The sequence below is a fragment of the Triticum dicoccoides genome, chromosome 4A (assembly GCF_002162155.2).
Source record: "Triticum dicoccoides isolate Atlit2015 ecotype Zavitan chromosome 4A, WEW_v2.0, whole genome shotgun sequence".
Classification (NCBI taxonomy): Eukaryota; Viridiplantae; Streptophyta; class Magnoliopsida; order Poales; family Poaceae; genus Triticum; species Triticum dicoccoides.
The window spans coordinates 676,653,966-676,661,132 of record NC_041386.1 but is presented as its reverse complement, the minus strand read 5'-3'; positions in this window follow the sequence as shown (position 1 = coordinate 676,661,132).

Below are 7,167 nucleotides of genomic sequence, written 5' to 3'. Positions count from 1 at the left end.
TCCTTAGACCATGAGATCGTATAACTCCCGGATACCGTAGGAGTGCTTTGGGTGTACCAAACGTCACAACGTAACTGGGTGACTATAAAGGTGCACTACAGGTATCTCCGAAAGTGTCTGTTGGGTTGACACGGATCGAGACTAGGATTTGTCACTCCGTATGACGGAGAGGTATCTCTGGGCCCACTCGGTAATGCATCATCATAACGAGCTCAAAGTGACCAAGTGTCTGGTCATAGGATCATGCATTACGGTACGAGTAAAGTGACTTGCCAGTCACGAGATTGAACGAGGTATTGGGATACCGACGATCGAATCTCGGGCAAGTAACATACCGATTGACAAAGGGAATTGTATACGGGGTTGCTTGAATCCTCGACATCATGGTTCGTCCGATGAGATCATCGACGAGCATGTGGGAGCCAACATGGGTATCCAGATCCCGCTGTTGGTTATTGACCGGAGAGCCGTCTCGGTCATGTCTACGTGTCTCCCGAACCCGTAGGGTCTACACACTTAAGGTTCGGTGACGCTAGGGTTGTAGAGATATTTGTATGCAGCAAACCTAAAGTTGTTCGGAGTCCCGGATGAGATCCCGGACGCCACGAGGAGCTCCGGAATGGTTCGGAGGTAAATAATTATATATGGGAAGTCGAGTTTCAGCCATCGGGAAAGTTTTAGGGTTCACCGGTATTGTACCGGGACCACCGGAAGGGTCCCGGGGGTCCATCGGGTGGGGCCACCCATCCCGGAGGGCCCCGTGGGCTGAAGTGGGAGGGGAACCAGCCCCTGGTGGGCTGGTGCGCGCCCCTTGGGCCCCCCTGCGCCTAGGGTTGGGAACCCTAGGGGAGGGGGCGCCTCCACTTGCCTTGGGGGGCAAGGCACCCCCTTGGCCGCCGCCCCCCTGGGGTCCCTATATAAAGGGGGGAGGGAGGGCAGCCGCACCCTTGCACTTGGCGCCTCCCTTCCCCCTTGCTACACCTCTCCCTCCCACAGACGCTTGGCGAAGCCCTGCCGGGATCCCTGCTGCATCCACCACCACGCCGTCGTGCTGCTGGATCTTCATCAACCTCTCCTTTCCCCTTGCTGGATCAAGAAGGAGGAGACGTCACGCTGACCGCACGTGTGTTGAACACGGAGGTGCCGTCCATTCGACGCTAGGATCTCCGGTGATTTGGATCACGACGAGTACGACTCCCTCAACCCCGTTCTCTTGAACGCTTCCGCTCGATCTACAAGGGTATGTAGATGCACTCCTCTCTCTCGTTGCTAGATGAACTCATAGATTGATCTTGGTGAAACCGTAGGAAATTTGCTATTTTCTGCAACGTTCCCCAACACTTCTCACCGGCAAGCTTGAAGTCATAATTGAGCTCTTTAATAGCCCAATATGCTTTATGTTCAAGTTCAAGGGGTAAATGACACGCTTTTCCATAAACCATCTTATAGGGAGACATATCCATAGGATTTTTGTATGCAGTTCTATAGGCCCATAATGCATCATCAAGTTTTTTGGACCAATTCTTTCTAGATCTATTCACAGTCTTTTGCAAAATTAATTTGAGCTCTCTATTGCTCAACTCTACTTGACCACTAGACTGTGGATGATAAGGAGATGTTATTCTATGATTGACATCATACTTAGCAAGCATCTTACGGAAAGCACCAGGAATGAAATGTGAACCACCATCAGTCATAAGATATCTAGGGACTCCAAACCTCGGAAAAATAACTTCTTTAAGAATTTTAATAGAAGTGTTATGATCAGCACTACTAGTTGGAATAGCTTCTACCCACTTAGTAACGTAATCAACAACAACTAAAATATGTGTATAACCATTAGAGGCAGGAAAAGGTCACATATAATCAAAGCCCCAAACATCAAACGGTTCAATAACAAGAGAATAATTCATAGGCATTTCTTGACGTCTACTAATGTTACCTATTCTTTGACATTCATCACAAGATAAGACAAACTTACGAGCATCTTTGAAGAGAGTAGGCCAATAAAAACCAGATTGTAGTACCTTGTGTGCAGTTCTATCTCCAGCGTGGTGTCCTCCATAAGATTCAGAGTGAAACTTACGTAGAATCTGTTCCTGTTCATGCTCAGGCACACAATGTCTAATAACACCATCTACTCATTTATAAAGGTGTGGATCATCCCAGAAGTAATGTCTTAAATCATAAAAGAACTTTTTCTTTTGCTGGTATGTGAAACTAGGCGGTAAATATTTAGCAACAATGTAATTATCATAATCAGCATACCAAGGAGCAGTACGAGAAGCATTGACGACCGCTAATTGTTCATCAGGAAAGCTATCATTAATAGGCAATGGGTCATCAAGAACATTTTCTAACCTAGACGAGTTATCTGCAACGGGGTTCTCAGCTCCCTTTCTATCAATAATACGCAAGTCAAATTCTTGGAGCAAGAGAACCCATCTAATGAGTCTAGGCTTAGCCTCTTTCTTTTCCATAAGATATTTAATAGCAGCATGATCAGTGTGAACAGTAACTTTGGAATCAACAATATAAGGTCTGAGCTTATCACATGCAAACACAAACTGCCAAGAACTCTTTTTCAGTAGTAGCATAATTTCTCTAGGCAGTATGAAGAGTCTTACTAGCGTACTGGATAACATTCAATTTCTTATCAACTCTTTGCCCTAAAACAGCACCTACAGCATAATCACTAGCATCGCACATAATTTCAAAAGGTAAATTCCAATCAGGTGGCTGAACAATAGGTGCAGTGATCAAAGCTTTCTTAAGCACTTCAAACGCTTCTACACAATCATCATCAAAGACAAAAGGAATATCTTTTTCCAATAAATTAGTCAGAGGCCTAGAGATTTTAGAAAAGTCCTTAATGAACGTCCTATAAAAACCGGCATGACCTAGGAAACTTCTTATACCTTTTATGTCCTTGGGACATGGCATCTTTTCAATAGCATCAACTTTGGCTTTATCAACTTCAATACCTCTCTCGAAGATCTTGTGCCCCAAGACAATGCCTTCATTAACCATAAAGTGACACTTTTCCCAATTCAAGACGAGACTAGTGTCTTCGCATCTCTGCAAAACTCGATCAAGGTTGCTCAAACAATCATCAAAAGAGGATCCATAGACGGAGAAGTCATCCATGAATACCTCACAAATCTTTTCACCAAAATCAGAGAATATAGCCATCATGCATCTTTGAAAGGTAGCAGGTGCATTACATAAACCAAAAGGCATACGTCTGTAAGCAAAAGTACCAAAAGGGCAAGTAAAAGTAGTTTTAGATTGATCCTTCGCTGACACAGGTATCTGGGAGAAACCAGAATAACCATCTAGAAAGCAAAAATGTGTGTGTTTGGATAGCCTTTCTAGCATTTGATCAATAAAAGGTAAAGGGTAATGATCTTTCTTGGTATCTTTATTTAACTTATGGAAATCAGTTACCATCCTATAACCTGTAATAATTCTTTGCGGGATCAATTCATCTTTATCACTAGGAACGACGGTAATACCTCCATTTTTAGGGACACAATGGACATGGCTTACCCATTCACTATCAGCAACGGGATAAATAATACCTGCCTCAAGGAGCTTTAGTATCTCCTTTCTTACCACTTCCTCCATCTTAGGATTTAATCGTCTTTGAGGATCTCTAACTGGTTTGGCATCTTTCTCCACTGAAATCTTGTGTTGACATAATGTGGGACTAATGCCCTTAAGATCATCCAGAGTATATCCAATAGCTGCTCGGTGCTTCTTCAGAGTTTTCAATAATCTTTCTTCTTCTTTCTCTGAAAGGTTAGCACTAATAATAATAGGATATATTTCTTTTTCATCAAGATAAGCATTATTAAGATTATCAGGTAATGGTTTGAGTTCAAACACGGGATCACCCTTGGGTGGAGGGGGATCCCCAAGAATTTCAACGGGAAGGTTATGTTTCAGCATAGGTTCCTGTTTAAGGAACACTTCATCTATTTCTTTCCTTTCCTTCATAAACATATCGTTTTCATGGTCTAGCAAATATTGTTCTAACGGATCAGTTGGAGGAACAGCAATGGAAGCAAGACCAATAATCTCATCCTTGCTAGGTGGTTCCCTTTCACGAGGATGTCTACTAAACTTAGCGAAATTAAACTCATGAGACATACCATCTATGCCAACAGTGACAATATTCTTTTCACAATTAATCTTAGCACTAGCAGTATTCAAGAAGGGTCTACCAAAAATAATGGGACAAAATCCATCTTGTGGGGAACCAAGAACAAGGAAATCAGGAGGGTATTTAACCTTCCCACACAAAACTTCAACATCTCTAACAATCCCAATAGGTTTAATGGTATCCCTATTAGCAAGCTTAATAGTAACATCAATGTCTTCTAATTCAACTGGTGCAATGTCGTGCATAATTTCTTTATAAAGATCATAAGGTATCGCACTAGCACTAGCACCCATATCACATAAGCCATGATAACAATGATCTCCTATTTTAACAGAAATAACAGACATGCCTACGACAGGTCTACGTGTCTTAGTATCAGGTCTAGCAATATTAGCAGTCTCGCCCAAGAAAGAAATAACATGCCCATCTAAGTCCTCATCTAAGAGATCTTTAACCATAGCAATACTAGGTTCAACATTAATTTCCTCAGGAGGTGTATAAGTCCTAGTATTACTCTTACTAACAACAGTCGAAGCCTTAGCATGATCCTTTATCCTAACAGGAAAAGGAGGGTTTTCAACATAAGCAGTAGGAACAATAGGATCACTATAGGTAATAGTCTTTTCTTCGACTGTAATAGGTGCAACTACTTTCACTTCTATAGGAGGACTGTATTTAAACCACTTCTCTTTAGGGAGATCAATGTGAGTAGCAAAAGATTCACAAAAAGTAGCTACTATCTCAGAGTCAAGTCCATACTTAGCGCTAAATCCATGAAAAGCATCGGTATCCATAAAAGATTTAACACAATCGAACTTAAGTGTCATACCTGACTTCTTACCATCGTTGGAACCCTAATCTTCAGAGTTGCGTTCAATTCTTTCCAGTAAGTCCCATTTGAAATCAATAATCTTCAGCATATAAGAACCAGCACAGGAAGTATCGAGCAGGTTGCGATTATCAAGAGAAAGTCGAGCATAAAAATTCTGAATAATCATTTCCCTAGAGAGCTCATGATTGGGGCATGAATATAACATTGACTTAAGCCTCCCCCAAGCTTGAGCGATGCTTTCTCCTTTGCGAGGCCAAAAATTATATATGTAATTACGATCACGATGAACAAGATGCATAGGATAGAACTTCTGGTGAAATTCCAACTTCAATCGCTTATAATTCCAAGATCTCGTATTATCACATAGCCTGTACCATGTCAATGCATCTCCTTTCAAAGATAAAGGGAAGACCTTCCTTTTGACAACATCATCGGGAATACCTGCAAACTTAAATAATCCACAAACTTCATCCACAAAGATAAGGTGTAAATCGGGATGCAATGTTCCATCTCCTGCAAATGGATTAGCTAGCAGTTTCTCTATCATACCCGAAGGAATCTCAAAGTAAATATTTTCATAAAGTTCAGTAGGTTGAGGAGCAACTCTATGCTCTTCTAGTTGGGGTGAAGATACCCCAAACAAGCCCCTCAAAGGATTAGTTTCCATAGTGACAAGTAACAGAAAATTTCAGCACAATAAATAAATGTTTCCTTACCAAGTTCCACTCACCAAAAGTGCTACACTCCCCGGCAACGGCGCCAGAAAAGAGTCTTGATGACCCACAAGTGTAGGGATCTATCGTAGTCCTTTCGATAAGTAAGAGTGTCGAACCCAACGAGGAGCACAAGGAAATGATAAGCGGTTTTCAGTAAGGTTTTCTCTGCAAGCACTGAAATTGTAGGTAATAGATAGTTTTGTGATAAGATAAATAGTAATGAGCAAAAAGTAAATAAAGTAAATAAAGTGCAGCAAGGTGGCCCAATCCTTTCTGTAGCAAAGGCTAAGCCTGGACAATTTCTAATAATAATAAAGGAGCTCCTGAGGACACATTGGGAATTATCGTCAAGCTAGTTTTCATCACGTTCATAAGATTCGCGTTCGGTACTTTGATAATTTGATATGTGGGTGGACCGGAACTTGGGTACTGCCCTAACTTGGACAAGCATCCCACTTATGATTAACCCCTATTGCAAGCATCCGCAACTACAAAAGAAGTATTAAGATAAACCTAACCACAACATTAGAAATATGGATCCATAACAGCCCCTAACGAAGCAACGCATAAACTAGGGTTTAAGCTTCTGTCACTCTAGCAACCCATCATCTACTTATTACTTCCCCATGCCTTCCTCTAGGCCCAAATAATGATGAAGTGTCATGTAGTCGATGTTCACATGACATCACTAGAGGAAAAGACAACATACATCTCATCAAAATATCGAACGAATACCAAATTCACATGACTACTAATAGCAAGACTTCACCCATGTCCTCAGGAACAAACGTAACTACTCACAAATCATATTCATGTTCATAATCAGAGGAGTAATAATATGCATAAATGATCTGAACATATGATCTTCCACCAAGTAAACCAATTAGCATCAACTACAAGGAGTAATGAACACTACTAGCAACCCACAGGTACCAATTTGTGGTTTTGATACAAGATTGGATACAAGAGATGAACTAGGGTTTTAAGAGGAGATGGTGCTGGTGAAGATGTTGATGGAGATTGACCCCCTCCCGATGAGAGGATCGTTGGCCAGAATTCCAACTGGCGGCATTCCCCCTCTTCATGGTAAACCTTGTAAAATAAGAAAGAATAGCCATAAGTATTGAGATATAATGTGTAGTAACAGCCCATAATGTAATAAATATTGATATAAAAGCATGATGCAAAATGGACGTATCAACCAGCGAGGGGTCACCGCAGCAGCCGACGTCCGCCGCCTCCGCGCCGCCCGCACGGCCAGGGAGGCAGCCCACCTGCACTCGCCGCCGCCGCCGGCCGCACGGGGCCGCCGCCCTGGAAGCCGAGGCCCTCCACACGGGGTGGAGCCGCCGAGATCCCCGCCGCCACCTTCATCAGAGCTGGCGGGCGCGACGATGGGCTCCTCTGGCGGCGGCGGAGGGGTGGGAAAGGAAGGGGAGCTAAACGCGGCGGCT